The sequence below is a fragment of the Schistocerca nitens genome, chromosome 6 (assembly GCF_023898315.1).
Source record: "Schistocerca nitens isolate TAMUIC-IGC-003100 chromosome 6, iqSchNite1.1, whole genome shotgun sequence".
In the NCBI taxonomy this organism is placed as follows: Eukaryota; Metazoa; Arthropoda; class Insecta; order Orthoptera; family Acrididae; genus Schistocerca; species Schistocerca nitens.
Window position 1 is genome coordinate 37453612 of NC_064619.1, and position 18959 is coordinate 37472570.

An 18959-nucleotide genomic window follows, 5' to 3' on the forward strand; every position below is an offset into this window, starting at 1 on the left:
TGTGCTCAACAACTACAATATTAGTATTGTAAACACGAAAAATAGCAGCCTGGGTCATAAGGGCTGATGAAGAAATAAAATGATTTCAAACCTTTTATGACTGAGGCTATCATTTTTCTTGTTTACAATAATAATAATAATAATAATAATAATAATAATAATAATAATAATAATAATAATAATAATAACACCTCATGTTCTGTTATTACCAAGCAACAAACCTAGGAACCAACCCAACTGGATACAGATCACAAGTATACACAACATTTATTACCAGATACCCAGAATTAAAATTTTTAACAGAACAACGTCTAGCTGATCAGATTCGTGTAATAATAAAAAATAACAGGATACCCCAGTCAGAATTAGAAAACATCAAACAACAAGTACAACAAATACTGGAACAAAATAATGTGCAATTAGAAGAAGAAGAAAATACAGTAATGGACTCAAACATCCCAGAGCAAACAAACAAAGAACAACACGCATCAATTAAACAATCAGAGGAAAATGAAATTTTAAGACAGCCACCAGCACAAGCACAAATAGAACACGAAGTGACACACATATTAGATATAGAAGAAAAATTTCAGTTGACATATATAGAATACAAAGACACAAATACAGACATTAGACCATTCTTGCATAGACCACCAAATAGCCCACAAGTCGAAACAACAATAAAAACTATCAACACAATCATACACAACAAAATAAATGAATACACAACTATGGAAGAGTTACAACTACTGGTTTATGTAGGAGCACTCACTACACTAAATATACACACTAGGCAGACATCAGAACCAACCAACACACAGAAGAAACCCACAAAACCAGCATGGCAACACAGGCTACAGATCAGAATAGAAAAACTGAGAAAAGACATCGGACAGTTAACACAATTTATAAGAAATGAAATATCAGACAAAAAACGAAAAAGGTTAGGTAAAATCTCACAACAAGAAGCAATAGAGCAATTAGATGAAAAGAAGCAAAAATTACAAGCTTTGGCGAAACGACTTAGAAGATACAAAAAAAGTGAAAATAGAAGGAAACAAAACCAAACATTCAACACAAACCTAAAGAAATTTTACCAAACAATAGATAACACACACATAAAAATAGACAATCCACCAAACATAAGAGACATGGAACACTTCTGGAGCAGCATATGGTCAAACCCGGTACAACATAACAGTCATGCACGGTGGATACAAGCAGAAACAGATACATACAAGATGATACCACAAATGCCTGAAGTGATAATTTTGCAACATGAAGTCACCCGAGCAATTAATTCTACGCACAATTGGAAAGCCCCTGGAAATGATAAAATAGCAAATTTCTGGCTAAAGAAGTTCACCTCAACACATTCACATCTAACTAAATTATTTAACAGTTACATTGCAGACCCATACATATTCCCTGATACACTTACACATGGAATAACTTATCTGAAACCTAAAGATCAAGCAGACACAGCAAACCCAGCTAAATATCGCCCCATAACATGCCTACCAACAATCTACAAAATATTAACTTCAGTCATTACACAGAAATTAATGACACATACAACACAGAACAAAATTATAAATGAAGAACAAAAAGGCTGCTGCAAAGGAGCGCGAGGATGTAAAGAGCAACTGATAATAGATGCAGAGGTGACATATCAAGCTAAAACTAAACAAAGGTCTCTACACTACGCATACATTGATTACCAAAAAGCTTTTGACAGTGTACCCCACTCATGGTTACTACAAATATTGGAAATATACAAAGTAGATCCTAAATTGATACAGTTCCTAAACATAGCAATGAAAAACTGGAAAACCACACTTAATATCCAAACAAATTCAGATAATATCACATCACAGCCAATACAGATTAAGCGTGGAATATACCAAGGAGACTCATTAAGTCCTTTCTGGTTCTGCCTTGCTCTGAACCCACTATCCAACATGCTAAATAATACAAATTATGGATACAATATTACTGGAACATACCCACACAAAGTCACACATTTGCTATGCATGGATGATCTAAAACTACTGGCAGCAACAAATCAACAACTCAACCAATTACTAAAGATAACAGAAGTATTCAGCAATGATATAAGTATGGCGTTTGGAACAGACAAATGTAAGAAAAATAGCATAGTCAAGGGAAAACATACTAAACAAGAAGATTACATATTGGATAACCACAGCGACAGCATAGAAGCGATGGAAAAAACGGATGCCTATAAATATCTAGGATACAGACAAAAAATAGGAATAGATAATACAAATATTAAAGAAGAACTAAAAGAAAAATATAGACAAAGACTAACAAAAATACTGAAAACAGAATTGACAGCAAGAAACAAGACCAAAGCTATAAATACTTATGCCATACCAATATTGACCTAGTCATTTGGAGTAGTGAAATGGAGTAACACAGACCTAGAAGCACTCAATACACTTACACAATCACAATGCCATAAATATAGAATACATCACATACATTCAGCAACAGAAAGATTCACATTAAGCAGAAAGGAAGGAGGAAGGGGATTTATCGATATAAAAAATCTACATTATGGACAGGTAGACAATTTAAGAAAATTCTTTATAGAACGAGCAGAAACTAGCAAAATACACAAAGCAATCACTCATATAAATACATCGGCTACACCACTACAATTTCATAACCACCTCTACAACCCGTTAGACCACATAACATCAACAGATACGAAGAAAGTAAATTGGAAAAAGAAAACACTTCATGGCAAGCACCCGTATCATCTAACACAGCCACACATCGATCAAGACGCATCCAACACATGGCTAAGAAAAGGCAATATATACAGTGAGACAGAAGGATTCATGATTGCAATACAGGATCAAACAATAAACACCAGGTATTACAGCAAGCATATTATTAAAGATCCCAATACCACAATAGATAAATGCAGACTTTGTAAACAACAAATAGAAACAGTAGATCACATCACAAGCGGATGTACAATACTAGCAAATACAGAATACCCCAGAAGACATGACAATGTCGCAAAAATAATACATCAACAGCTTGCCTTACAACATAAACTTTTAAAACAACAATTTCCTACATACAAGTATGCACCACAAAATGTACTGGAGAATGATGAATACAAATTATACTGGAACAGAACCATTATAACAGATAAAACAACGCCACATAACAAACCTGACATCATACTCACCAATAAAAAGAAGAAATTAACACAACTAATCGAACTATCCATACCCAATACAACAAATATACAAAAGAAAACAGGAGAAAAAATTGAAAAATACATCCAACTGGCTGAGGAAGTCAAAGACATGTGGCATCAGGATAAAGTTGACATCATACCAATTATACTATCAACTACAGGAGTCATACCACACAATATCCACCAGTACATCAATGCAATAGAGCTACATCCAAACGTATATATACAACTACAGAAATCAGTAATTATTGATACATGTTCAATTACCCGAAAGTTCCTAAATGCAATATAACACATACCATACAGTTAAAAGGAAGTGACGCCTGATCAAGGTCCGCGTCACTTTTCATTTTTAACCAGACTTAACGTCTGAGAAAGTAAAGAATAATAATAATAATAATAATAATAATGTAAATATATCTGTACATGAGGATAATCTATACATGCTTTTTGTACAGTTTGTATTATGTAAAGAAGTGTGGCCTCTTAGTTTATCCAAAATAAATAATGGCATGCAGCTGTAGAACACACGATATTAACCTTTTGTTCTTCATGGATGCATACAAGAATGTTCAGTAAAAGGAACCACACAAAATTTAAATTACTATGGCAAAGATAATAAAACTAAGCACGTCAGACAGTTTACATGTATGTCTTAGCAGCAGCCTAGGTGTGTCCACAGGTTGTGAGGCAGGGTTGGTAGGCATCTGGGAAGTATCATCTGGTGACTCTGGACTGGTTGTAGTAGTACCTGTTTGTGAGGTATCCAGATTCCAGTTTGATACATTTGATGGATACTTTCTAGGGTATGCTATTGTACAGGATTTCCATGATATGATCACCTCTGCTTAGCACTGGAAAAAAGCCAGTGTATAGCAGATGTAGGGGCAGTCTGACTGAGTCTGTTTGTTGCATCATGTATGAGCAGCTGTGCAAATCTTTGTGCACAAACCGCTTGTGGTTGCCGTATTGAGAATTGGACGGACAGTGGCTACTGGTGCAATGGAAATTCTGCCATGTCAAGTAGTGGTACTGGCACCAAGCAGACCACTGGAATGTGTAGAGGCTCACCATTTCGGTTAAGGATGCACAGGTCTCAGACTTGTACCCCATCCAGAGGCCTAAGAGGACTAAGGGAAGTGCCTCTGTCCACTTTTCTTGTTAGCACATTAATGTCGCCTCTACCATACCAGTACTAGCAGGGTTGTAGCTGGTTTTGCTGGAAGTCGTAGAGTTTGGCCAGCTCTTGGAATAGAGTGAATTCAAACTGGCAACCTTGATCAGTTTTAACATGGAGAGGATACTAGTAACACACAATCCATGTACACATAATCATTGTTGCTGTAGTTTCTACTGAGGTGTCAGTATTCGTGGTTGCCTCAGCCCTTTATGCATATCTGTCTATGGCAATATACAAGTATCTGTATCCATTCGACGCTGGAAGATGGTCAACCAGTTCAGTGCGAATGTGGACAAAGCTAGCTAGTGCACCTTTGAAGTTATCATTGTCAGCACGTACATGTCGATGCTCTTTATTCTGTTGGCACGAGATGCAGGAACTTGCCCACACGTCTGCCTTTCTTCATGGAAGGCTACACAAATTGGTCTGTAAGCAATCTGACCATAATGTTGGCTCTTGAATGAGGTAAGCTGTGGGCGCTGTCAAAGGCTGTCTTTGTGCAACTTCTGTGAAATGTGTGGGAGTGGTTTATTTCGAGGGACATCACACTACAGCTTCAGCTTAAGAGTTTGGCACATGAAGCTACGTACACGGGAAAAATGAAGAGTTAAATCTTTCTTGTGAGCTCTGGATTCTTTTACTTTATTATGATGATCATTTCTCCCTATGTAGGTGTGTACCAACAAAATATTTTCACATTCAGAGGTGAAATCTTGTGCCTGAAATTTGGAGAAAAGGTCTTTCTGGAATGTAAAATGACTTTGTTTTAATGATTTCCACTCCAACTCATGTATCATATCTGTGATGGTCTCTCCCTTATTTCACAATAATACAACATGATCTGCTCATCTTTGAACTTTTTCGATGTCCTCCATCAATCCAATCTGATATGAATCCCATATAGTGCAGCAGTACTCTAGAAGAGAATGGGCAAGCGTTTTGTAGGCAGTCTCTTTAGTAGCATCTAAGTGTTCTCCAACAAAAAGCAGTCTTCGGTTCACCTTACCCACAAAATTATCTATGCGATAGATACAGTTTTACTTATTTGTAATTGTAATTCCAAGGTATTTAGTTGAATTGACAGCCTTTTGATTTATATTATTTATTCTGTAACTGAAGTTTAACACTCCTTTTACTACTCATGTTGATGACCTCACACATATTATTTAGATTCAATTGCCACATTTTGCACCATACAGTTAGCTTGTCAAAATCATTTTGCAGTTGGTTTTGATCTTCTGGTGGCTTTACTAGAATGTAAATGAAAGCATCATCTGCAAACAGTGTAAGAGGACAGGTCAGATTGTATCCTAAATCATTTATGTAGATTAAGAGCAACAGAGGCAGAATAATGCTTCCTTACAGAATGCACATAGGCCTTACTGCGAAGGGATGGATAGCGTCTGTAGTCGTGGTGAAGACAAGCTATCTAAGGGGTAAGGCCCTGAAATAAAACGTTGGCAGGTGTCCAGGCCATGAGGTGGCAGCCCCACCAAGACACTCGGGGGCTGTGGGCTGATAACCCATACCACCAAAAAACACATATCACAGAAACTAAAAGGAGAAACAGCCGGATGGATCTTAAGGATATGACCTTTGGCCTGAAAAGGAAAACCCGTATTGGTTTTTGGAATGTAAGGACGTTGAGAGAGGCAGGGAGGCTAAGACAAGTTGAAAAAGAGATGGAGAACTATCGGCTAGATATATTGGGACTAAGTGAAGTAAGGTGGCCAGACTCTGGGGAATTCCAAACACAAAATGGTGGAGTGTTGCTGTATGCGGGTCAGACAGGTGAGGACGCGATGCATAGGAATGGTGTAGGGCTCTTACTATCTAAAAGCAGCAAGAAGAGCTTACTGGAGTGGAAACCAGTCTCAGAACAGATAATAACCACACGCTTTAAAACATATGTATGATATGTCACTGTAATTCAATGCTATGCACCTACTGAAATAGCTAAAGGAGAATTAAAAGATGCATTTTTACAGAACTTAACAGAGTCCTTAGACAAACAAATTCTAGGGACATAAAAATTTTAATGAGTGACTTGAACGCAAAAGTTGGTTCAGAAAATGAAGGGCTTGAACATATCATGGGCGTGCATGGCATGGGGATCAGGAATGTAAATGGTGAACTGTTGATAGATACATGCGCTGAACATGACCTAGTCATTGGAGGCACATTGTTTCCACATCGTAAGTGCCATAAGATAACGTGGGTTTCTCCAGACCACGTTACTGAAAATCAAATAGACCACATAGTCATAAACCACAAGTTCTGACATTCTCTGTTAGATGTCAGAAATAGAAGAGGGGCAGACGTTGGAAGTGACCACCACCTAGTTTTGGCGGAATTCAGACTGAAGATAGTGGCAAACAGAACCAAGCTCAATCATAGGTGCAAGAAAATAGAAGTGGCAAGATTAAAAGACCAACAGATAAAAGAAACATTTGCCCTTGAACTACAAAACAGATTCCAGGTCCTCTCTGAAGAAAACTTTATGGAAGAGGGAATTGAAACATGCTGGCAAAAAATCAAGAACAGTTATTTAGATGTGGGAGAAAAAATCTTAGGATTTAAGGCACATCAAAGGAAGGAATGGATCTCCGATGCTACGTGGAATGAAATCAGCCACAGGAAAGAACTAAAACTTAAGTTAAATTTTTGTAAGACAAGAGTGCAGAAGAGCGAAGCGCATAAAGAATACATGGAGGTGAACAAAAAAGTGAAAACATTGCTACGTCGAGATAAAAGGAAATGGATAGATGAGCAAGCAAAATTAGCAGAAGAGGCAGGAAGGCAAGGAAATATGAAAGAGCTCTACAACATTACCAAACGGTTGTCAATGAAGAACTTCAGACATGAAGGACCAGTTAAGAACAAGAATGGTGTGATGCTTACAACTCAACAGGCACAGCTACAGAGATGGGAGGAGCACTTCAGGGAACTGTTAAATTGTGAAGACAACCAAGAGGAACAGGTAAGAGATGTTCCAGAGGAAGTCGAAGAAGATCAAGATATAAATTTGCAGTGCCCCACAATGGACGAAATTAAGATTGCCTTGAAAACACTAAAAAATACAAAGGCTCCAGGCCTAGACTACATAGCACTAGAGCTTTTAAAAGCCGATATTGAAAGTACTGTTAAAATGCTCCATCCTTTGCTGAAGCATATTTGGCTTGAAGAGAAATCTCCAAAGGAGTGGAAAAATGGCTTGGTGGTAAAGCTCCCAAAAAAGGGAAATTTGTCAGACTGTAACAACTGGCGTGGTATTACATTGTTGTCAGTGCCCAGTAAGGTCCTCACCAGAATTATTTTAAACAGAATTAAAGAATCCCTTGAAAAGCGACTGCGTAAAGAACAGGCTGGTTTTAGGGCACAACGCTGCTGTGTTGATCTTATTAACACTCTTAGGATCATCTTAGAGCAAAGCAAAGAATTCCAAGCAACCTTGTACCTGGCATTCATTGATTTTCAAAAGGCCTTCGATTCTGTGAAACATAAAGTGCTCTGGCAGATGTTGCGGAAGTATGGCATACCACAGAAGATCTTAAACATCATAAAAGATCTATATGATGGCTACGAATGCTGCGTACTCCACAAGGGAAATATGACAGAGCCCATAAAAGTAACAACTGGAGTCTGGCAGGGTTGCATTTTGTCACCAACAGTTTTTCAACTCATTCTAGACTCTGTTATGAGAAGAGTCACAGCAGGCAGGAGACGAGGAATACAGTGGGGGATCCACGAACGTCTGGAGGATTTGGATTTTGCAGACGACATAGTTTTATTAGCTCCAAGGCTGACTGATATGCAAGCTAAATTAAACTTGCTGAAAGAAGAAGCAGAGACTGCTGGCCTCAAGATAAATACAGGCAAAACAAAGGAAATGAGAGTAAATTCAGGGAACATGGAGGTGCCCCTGTTAATAGGTGAGCAGCGAGTGGAGACTGTCAACTCATTCTTGTATCTGGGTAGTATAGTGGCGGAAGATGGTGGAGCTGGAGATGACATGAAAAACCGCATTAAAAAGGCAAATGCTGCCTTCATACAAATGTATCCAATATGGAAAAATAGAAATATCACATACAAAACAAAAATCTGTATTTTTAATACAAATGTGAAGGCTGTCCTTCTATACGCCATTGAAAGCTGGAAAATGGATAAAAAGATAACAACCCAGTTACAAAGCTTCATAAATAGATGTCTTCGACACATCATGAATATCTGGTGGCCAGAAAAAATATGTAATGAGGAGCTCTGGCGAATAACAAACCAGATACCTATAGAAGACCAGATACGAGAGAGAAAGTGGGGCAGGTTGGGGCACACCTTGAGAAAACCAGATGGAGCCATCGAGAAAAAAGCATTGGAAGGGAATCCCCAGGGAACAAGGAAGAGAGGAAGACCAAGGGGCACATGGAAGAGGACAGTGGAAGGGGAAGCAAAAAGAGTTGGCAAGACCTGGGCAGAATTGAGGCAAATGGCAAAAGACAGAGACGGATGGCGGGTTCTCCTGGATGCCCTATGCCCCCATAGGGGCCAAAGGAATTAAGTCAAAGTAAGTCACTTCTGTTTTACTCAATGAGTTTCCATCAGTTACTAGAAACTGTGACCTTTCTGAGAGGAAATCATGAATCCAATCACAGGATAGTCCATAGATAATTTGTTTAGAAGTGGCTGCCGGTGCTGATCTTCTTGTTGGCAGAGTGCTGCTCTGATTGCCATCTGACCTGCATCAACAACTGTAGCCAGATGTGCTTGAGATACCAGATGAACGAATAAACACTGCCTGAATTAAGCTCACCTGGAGAACGTGAAGCACCTTGACCATTTTATGTGTCCGTGTGACAGGTCTGCATTCAGCAATATTGCAGTCCAGAAGTGCATCTGTGAGCAGTGTGCATGCTGTTGTTGCTGTTGGGAGGTGATGACAGTAAAAATTTACCATGCTCAGGAAGCATCTTAGCTGCTGGTAATTTGCTGGCTTCAGCAGAGATTATAGCATTGTAATCCTCTCTGCCCATGGGCGAATGTCATTGGCTGAAACAGTATGGCCCAAAAAGGTGGCTTGAGTCTTCCCAGTGACGCGTATGTTTTTATTTAATACTATTCCATGGACAAACAGCTGATGGCATACTTCACATAGCTGTTCATTCATTTGAGCACCAGGGGAGAACACCAGGATGTTGTCCAAGTAATTGAAACAAAATGAGAATCATTTGATCACCTCATCCACGAAACATTGCCACTTCTGAGCAGCATTTTCGTGGTGAAAAGACATGAAGAAAAATTCAAATAAACCGAATGGCATGATTACTGCAATTTTCAGAATGTTACTGCTACTGGTATCTGGTTATAGGTTTTTTTACAGTTGAGATGCTAAAAACCTTTGTACCAGATCGTGTATGTTAAGTCGTGCATGTTGGGCACCAGATACCTGTCTGGAATTATTCTTGCATTTAAGGCCTAGTAATGGCCACATGGCCTCCCTGAGCAATCTTTCTTGTGGACAAGGTGTATGAGGCGAAGATCATATGCTGTCAGATGAGACAATGATTCTAACCTTGAACATTTCCTCAAAAATTACCTTTTTCTCTGTTAAGCTCTCAGGTGCAACTCTGCATGCGTGTAGTATGACTGGTTGTCCAGGTGCAGTGCATTGTGCTTGCTGCTGTTGTGGTAAACTCGTACCTGCAACTTGCTTGAGGATGAAATTGTAATGAACTGTAAGCAGGATGGCCCCTAGCCCCTGATACTGCAGTGTTCTCAACTGAGCTCCGTAATCATGTTTCCTGTAGGTTAACTGTTAATGCAAAATGTGTGAGGAAGTCGGCATCTAAAATAGGTTCAGAGTCCTCAGCGACTACAAATGACCATATGAGAGGTGTGGAAAACTGATTTCAAAGGTGAATATTTTGTGTCCATAAGTGTTGATCTCATAGTTATTGAGTGACTTCAACCATGCTTGAACATCCCATTTGTTGTCTGGTGCGTGGCTGACAGGCAGTGTGCTGATGTCAGGGTCAGTGTCAATGAGTAACATTTTGCCTATGTGCTTGTCTGACACATACAGCCTTTTTGACATGATTGAACATGTATGTTGAAGTGGCTGCTGATAACTGTGTGTAGACACAGCACTGCAACTGTCACTGCATTGGCTGTTTGCGTAACTGTGGGGTGAGGTATATTTTGCAATGTATTGATCAAAACATTTGTGTTACCACCATACCCTATGGAAGCTCTTCTGTTAGTTCTGAGTTCAACTTTTAGCACCTTCGACTGTGGTTTTTAAGCTTCGGATTTCATTAGAAACGCTCTATGCATGTCATGATGTGACTGCCATGCAATTTGGAGTCACCGTCTCTGGTGAACTCGACCGGCAGTGGCCCACCAGTGTCGTGGCAATTGGTTTGGGAGACTCGAGCATTTTATAGACCCTATCAATGATCTGCAGTAATTTGTTGGTTGACTTATTGTCATATACTGCCAATGGTATTTGTACTAGTGCCTGTAGTTGTTGCTGTCAAAAGTGTAGTAACACATCATCAGACACTGTGGCACTGTTCACTAAATTACGTAGATGCCACAGGAACTCTGATGGAGGTCTCGTCATATGTTTCTCCTGATATAGTACTTGCCTGAATATGGTATCAGTGGACTCTGTACAGGGGTGCATCAATTCATCTTTCAGTTTGTTGTAAGCTATGTCTGGCAGTGGGTGCACTGTAATGTCCATGACCAGTGTTGTAATTTGTTGGCCCAAATATAAGGGGCATTCAAAAAAAAATGAGCCGGAGCCATACTTACAGAAATCAGTACCTGTATGTTAGAAGTATTGACCCTGGCTGTTGAGACACTTGTCCCACTGTGACACAAGGCAATGAATGGCTGTCTCATAAAATTTCCAGGGCTGCGATGTTAACCAGTTCCGCACCTACAATTGGATGTCGTCATCCGAGGTGAATTGTTTGCCCCTTAGAGCCTTTTTAAGGGTACAAAAATGGCATAATCACAGGGAGAGAGGTCCGGACTGTGTGGAGGGTGGCTGAGAACCTCCCATTTGAATTTCTGCAGGAGTGTCATGACTGTGTTGGCCATATGACGCTTTGCATTGTTATGGAGCAGAATGACCCCATGAGTGAGATTGCCTGGTTGTTTTGATTTGATTGATTGGCAGAGGGTGGTCAAAGTTTGTGAGTAACACTGGGCATTCACTGTTATCCCATGCGGCAGGAAATGAATCAGAAGGGGGCCATCTTGGTCAAAGAAGAACGTCACCATAACCTTTCCTGCACTCATGTGGACGACGACATCCAGCTGTATGAGCAGAACTGGTTAACATTGCAGCCCCGGGAATTTTATGAGACAGCCATTCACTGCCTTGTGTCACAATGGGACAAGTGTCTCAACAGCCAGGTTCAGTACTTCTAACGTACAGGTACTGGTTTCTGTAATTATGCCTCCAGCACGTTTCTTTTTTAACACCCCTTATACTATCACCAAGGTGAATTGTTTTGGTCATTGATCACTTGCTGTTACCAGAATATGTTCTCCATTATTGCAAACCATATTTTCAGTTGGCTGGGCATAAATTGCAGTGTCCAAAATTGCAGGCGGGACAAGCTGCTGAAACTAATGGACAGATATCTCGTTGTTTCAAACTGTGGTTGTGGCTCTGTTATAGAGCTCATTGTTACACACAGTTGTGACCCAGGAGTACTTACCTGAGCTGATAGTCTTGAAGTCTGGCATAACACCTTCTGTATCACCAAAAGCATTCACTGTCCTGTGATATGTAGTCATTGAAGAATTGTTGTTGTTGTTGATGATGATGATGATGATGATGATGATGATGATGTTCTGCATGGGCTTCATGTTCATATTCCACAGGAAAGAAAGCTCCAAAACCTTTATGTTGTTTGGAGTTTGCTGATATTGTCAGTGATGGTGTGGTGGAATAGCCTGTCTTCATTGCTTATTGTCTTGACGTGTATTTCCACTGTTTGTTGAAAACGCCACTCATGGGAAGGCACAAACGTCCATAGACAGGATCACCAATTATGTGCCCACTTAGTTGACCCACACATATAATTGCATGTAGCTTTGAAATACACAGAATTAACTTTTTATTCTTCACAAGAGCATAAAAGAACATTTGATAAAAGAAACTAAAAGGGAACACACTGAACTTAAATTTTTACAACAAAGGTAACAAAACTAAGCATGTATGAGTTCACATGTATGTCTTGATATTCCCTTGTGTGGCAGTTCTGAAGGCTTACATATTGACCAATTTTCCGTATCTAAACAGGTACTGTGGCCAGTGCCATTACAGCAGGATCCCATATTTGTTTTTCTGATTGCCAGGCATATTTTCTAGTAATGTTCATGCCATAGTAAATGAACAAGTGCCAGTCAACTGCAGCAGACTATTTTCAATCAGTCTTTTGTGTTAGGTCAAAATAACTTAATTAATTCAAAATTTTCATGAGGGGTTAGAATGGCGGATGATAGCTTTCTGTGTAAAAGGGTTTAGAAATCCGTTTTCTATGTTTTATTATCTATTGGTTTTGGAAGTAAATAACTCTTATTTTCCTGATGAGTAGTGTGGCCACTTTTCCCAGTTGGACATCATGTAGGTATAGTTATCAACAGCAGAAACTACCCGAGTGAAATAAATAACAAGAAACTATATTTGTAGGCCAAAAGTCTTTGTTTAAACATTGATATTGCAACAAAATTATTATTCTCCCTTGAAGTGAGGTAACAAGTGTAACACAAATGAATTATCTTACATAATATGGCTCAAAAACTGGGAATTACTAAAAAATAACAAATGCGCTTCCTCTTTTAATCTCATTGACAATAGTGGCATTGTATATTGGTTCTAGCCTTACCACCATTCGGCAGTTAGCAGTGCTGGTCAGGATAAAATTATGCTGTGGACATTTTTTCCATCCTGGCTACTTTGCACAACTTCCCCTACTGAACTTATTATTAATTGGTAACCTACCTAAATTCGTACATTATATTAAATAATTACAGTAATTGTAATATGAGTTACAATCACAAATGTTTACAAAATGTTTTGAATGCCATTTTTCTTTTACTTATTGCGCTTTAAAGCAACACCATCAATTTGATATCACATTACTTGTTACAAACATTTACAACAATTGAATATGCTCGTCTCTATAATGTACATCCATGAATCCATGTCACATCCATTTCACAGATGTGCCATAGATGCTGATTGCCATTAGTTGTGCACACTTGTAAGTTGTCAGCACTGGAAGGCAAGCAGTAAAATATTCCCCTGTACTTCTAGAAACCCTGCAGTTGTCAGGCTACATGCCACTCTGCCCCTGACGTAAGTGGCCAGATTTATGTAGCTCATGGCCGAATTCACCAACATCAATTAAAATGAAGCACATCTCAAAATATTACTGTTTCTGCAAGTATTTTTGTTTGTTACTGAGCAAGAAAAATATACTCTCGGGCAGCTCTTAACATTAGTTGCCACTTTTGGACTTTGTTGTTAGTTGTTAGAAGCATACTCATATTGTTATAAAATTCGGCTGAGAACCACAGGCCACACAAGAACAAGATCCAGGCCACAAGTAGATGGCAGGCCACAGTTTGACGACCATTGGTTTAGAGTCATGGACTAAGGGAAAGTCATTTCATTGGTGGTCATAGAAGAAATATGTGCAAGGTCTGGAAAACCTGACTTTGACTTCCCAGTCTCCATTTTGGCTGCTCTGCAGTATAGTGTGAAGTCTTGATATGTCAGAAGTTATTCTGGCTTAACTTTGGGGATGGGATCAAGTTGGCAGTTTTTGACATGTGTCTCACACAACTGATAGAGAGTATCCATAATATATTCCTTTGTTCCACGGCAATGAATGCCTAGTCTGTTAGAGCAGTGTTTTTCAACCTGTGGGTTGCAACCCCCTGGGAGGTCGCAAAGACTTGCTCAGGGGGTCGCGGTCACAGGAGAAAAGAAACTTGTCCATTTTATACTCGCTCAGAGCAAAGAGCGAAGACAGTAATCACATCCATACTTACTGGAGTACTGAGACAACTGATTGTAGAGACCGAAAATGCGTGACTATGCCCCTGTTGACTCCTTTTCACCCCCACACCTCTACTGCGGAAAATAATATAATTATATCTCTGCCCGCAGAGCACTGCGACCTCTTTTCACATTGCACTTGATTTCTCGATCAGTATAGTATCAATAGAAAGAAAATTAAATCCATTGCCTTTGAAATTGCTGACATACTTTTATTTTGGTTCTGGGGGTTGCCAGAATATTTTTACTTGGAAAGGGGCCATGTATTCAAAAAGGATGAAAAACACTGTGTTAGAGGATGATTAAGGATCTTGTGGTTAGAGGTGCTGACTCTCAATCAAGGGGCCCTGGGTTAGGTTCCCGGATGGGTCAGGGACTTTTTCCACTTATGACTGGGTGTACTTGCTGTTCTCATCACTCCATCATCAGAAATGTGCAAATCATCAAAGTGGCATCAAATAAAAAGACTTGCATCAGGTGGCCAAACACCCCAAAAATGGTCTCGTGGCCAAAAGTGCCATTAGCACATTTCATTTTTCAAGGACTAATTGGGTTTGACAGAATAAAGAATTCTATAATTATTCAGTGTTTTAGTTTGGACCATGTTGGAGGCAGGTGAGGAAAGCTGGTGATGCTACATTCATTGTAATTTTATGGAAGTGAACACTGAGGATTGAAAAACACAGAGCATCTATATCGGTGTGTGTGTGGTGTGTGGTGTGTGTGTGTGTGTGTGTGTGTGTGTGTGTTTTAGTTACAAACACTATTAACTCATCCTGTGTTTGAGAGCAGCATTCACTGCGGGGCGGCATTGTGGCTGGTGCAATGTTTTGTGGAAAAGTTAATAAATAGCTGTGTGAGTCTCTTTTAATTTATTGACCTGTAAAGCTAAAATATTAGTAGTTCCCATTAAGAACTAAAGTATTTAATACAGAAAATGGGATATCTATTAAGACAGTAGAAAAACCTAGGACAAAACTTACTTCCTGATCTTTTTTGATTTTATAGTCATTAACAAAATCAGAAGTAGCATTCATTTGTGATAAATGCAGACAACATACACCCCTGTTGAAAGGGAAACTAAATGTAATGTGATATGTCAGCTATAATATGTGCTACAGTAACTGTAAATTAGAAATGCCAGTAATTTACTACAAAATGTGTTGTGCCAGCACTCTTAACTTCCAAAAATTCACAAAACATTATGTTTATTCATGTGTATTTACACTGAAAATTAGGGTGAATAATTTTTTGGACATAGCTACTAATGCTGAAATTGCCTAAAGCATGAATGTTGGTTACAACTAAAGCTAGATTTTAAAATAAGTTTTTCACCATGCTGAGTGCATGAAAATATCCAATATGCCATGTTTCATGCATGTGTTTTTGTACAATTAACACAAAAAGCACATTCATGTTTTATGTGAAGTTTTTGGAACGAGGTTCTCAAAGTGAATTTATCTGACACTCGTGATTTTACTCAAACACACAGGAAATATTGGAAGTCAGGTTACATAAGTAAATAAAAACTTTTTTTCTTCCATATTCTCAGTTTCAGTCTCTGTCTCATTACTGAGCAGATGGACGCTAACTTTGGTATTTCTGTCAGTCTTTACATACATACATAATTTCTTTGTGTTTTGTGAGAGATCTTTTGATAACATTCTGCCACAGTAATCACTGAAGTTCTTGAATTAAGCTGGTTTAATGACACCTTCTACACTAGTGTGTCATAGGTGAACACTGTAGTGTCAGTATGTGCCACAGAAAAAACATAAAATTTAGGGCACAACAGAGCAGATAATAGTTTGTTTCTGCAATCTCAAATTAGCTTTGTGGATAAGCAGAACATGAGAGGCAATAACAGAATTGTACACAGGAACAGAAGTTTCTCTCTTTAGAAAACAGCAGCTGTAAATATGGAAGATGAGGACTAATTGATTGAGAATAAGAAATTGTTTTACTAAAGACTGTTGTGTGAAGAAAAGGAGATGCTGATGGATAGACTATTTCATATTGCATTTGTGCAAACCACAGTACAGCTGAAACTGATTTTTGTTATTGGCAACAAAAACTGTTAGGGAGTAAATATACTGGGAATGGCTTATAAGATTTCAAAGACCTCAAAGGAGATAGTTGCAAGATGTGCAGTTATCTAGCTTACAGAATATTCTTACCCCTCACTGTTACTCAATAAATGCTTCAAGTACACTAGCCCAGAAGACAGTTCCATATGATCAAAAATATTGAGACACCTATTAGTGGACATTAATATTGGATGCGTACACTGTTCAGCTTTATGATGGCTTGGAATTTGCTGGGGACACTTTCAGTTAGGTGTCTGCATGTCTGTGGAGAAATGGTAGCCCATTCTTCCACAAGAAATGAAACCAGAGAAGGTAGTATGTTGGATGCTGCATTCCAGAACAAAGCTGACTTCTACCTCATCCCAAAGGGTTCATCTCAAGACTTTGGTTCAATACATGACTTTGGGCAGGCCCTTCCAGTTCAGGAATCTTACTGTCAACAAACCATTGCCTCACAGATGCTGCTTTGTGACAGGATGCACTGTCATGCTGATACAATCATCATCTCTAACTGCTCCTCTACTGTAAACAGTAAATGTTACTGTCAGATGTGTCCATTTCTGTCCACATTTAGTATTATGTTAAGTGCAGTAAGGGGACCACACTCTAACCACGAAAAACACCCCCACACACCTTCTCTGTACTTCATTGTTGACATTACATGTGATGGCAGATAAGATTCTTCAAGCATTTGCTGAACCCAGATCTCCAGACCTTCCCAGTAGGTGGATGGACTGCTCATAGCACTTTTGAACTCAAGGGTGATTTTTCTCTCTGTTTATTTCATGCAATTTTTAACAACCACAATCCACAGTGCTTGACAGTCCCCTGTCCATCAGTACATGAGGTCTGCCTTTATTGGTTTAGCCATGGTTTTTTCCTTTGTAGTTTCACTTCACAATCACACCACCAACAGTCGTCTTGGAAGCATGAGAATAGTTAAAATGTCTCTGATGGATTTGTTACTCAGATGACACCCACTGGGTAGCCTACATTCAAAGTCACTGAGCTCACACAGCTGACCCATTCTGCTGTCATTGCATCTCTGCTGAGCAACACAATACCCCTTGCCTCCTTTTACACTGGCAGATCCACTTCCTGTGACATCTAGTGCTCAGTTCTGCTTTACATAGGAGTGTCTTGATACTTTTGATTAAATATTGTACTTGTAAAAACAAAGAAATGTTGTACTGGAGCTTATTGATTAATTTATCTATGTATTAACACAATTTTTAATTGTTATCCAGTTGGACACAAAAGCGTTTCAATCTTGTCAGTGTTATATTTATTGTACAATCATTATTTGTTGTCCTCCTATATTCATTAAATTATTACTGAGCACTGTGCTGTTCTATGAAAGAGAAAGCAGAAAATGGTTGTTACCAAGAAGATATCCCTGTCTATTGTCAGTTGAGGTGTAATTCCATAATTTTAACAATGCTTTGAAAATCAGTCTTTATGCCCATTGTATTTTAGGTACACTAAGTACATGCAACTGTAATGTTAGACACAATTCAGTATTCATGTTTCATTTTTACAGCTAGTTGTTCCCCTGTTGCCCATTAGTTGGTAATTGTGTCATCAAAAGCTCATCTTATCTTCATGTCTTACATCATTTTGCCCAACATTCTGAAATTTCCAAGTCAGTTATTCTCAGAGCAGCACTTGTCCATGAATGACATGTTTTCATCCTGAGATGATTGTGCTGGAATAATACATTCACTAAGAAATTGCAATCTCAAATACTGGCAACTGTGTTCAGAAATATGAGTCCTAATGAGTCAACGTTATCCAGCTGCAATCCCGAAACTTCATTGAATAGTCATAATTATCATTTTGAAAACTGAATAAACTGTCTTGGATGCGTGAAAGCAAGTGTATCTCTGGGTGTACATGTTCTTGTATGGATGAAAATTGTTTGTTGTACATTTATATTTTGCCACAAATGTGTATGAACAAACAAACAGCATCACTGGGCACTCAAAAACCTTTCGTGTGTGTGTGTGTGTGTGTGTGAGAGAGAGAGAGAGAGAGAGAGAGAGAGAGAGAGAGAAGTGGATCTGGATCTGAGAGCGTTCAGCCATGCAGTTGGTGTGATATACTGCTGGGTATAAATAAATTATGGTTTTAAAGAAAGAGCTTGCATGGAATGGAAGACCATCATCATTCCAGTGTCTTTTTCCCCATGTAATCATTATTGCTCCAGATCAGTTAATGAACTGTCATTATCTTGTTTGCTTTGATTGAAGAAGGTTACTAACTAATATGGCATTGCTTCACAGTGGGAATTGTGCTGAAGTATTAAACAGGAAATTGATAAAAATTAATGTAATTGAAAGATGAGCTTTTTTTCTTTAAAACATTGTTCACTGAAAA

At 38.8% G+C, this 18959-nt stretch overlaps 1 protein-coding gene across 3 annotated transcripts in view; it reads left to right on the plus strand.

Moving 5' to 3' along the window:
* The window catches only part of LOC126262486 (voltage-dependent calcium channel subunit alpha-2/delta-3), an 823568-nt gene that overhangs the window by 542128 nt on the left and 262481 nt on the right, over nt 1-18959 (plus strand). The gene's annotated exons all lie outside the window — the stretch shown is intronic.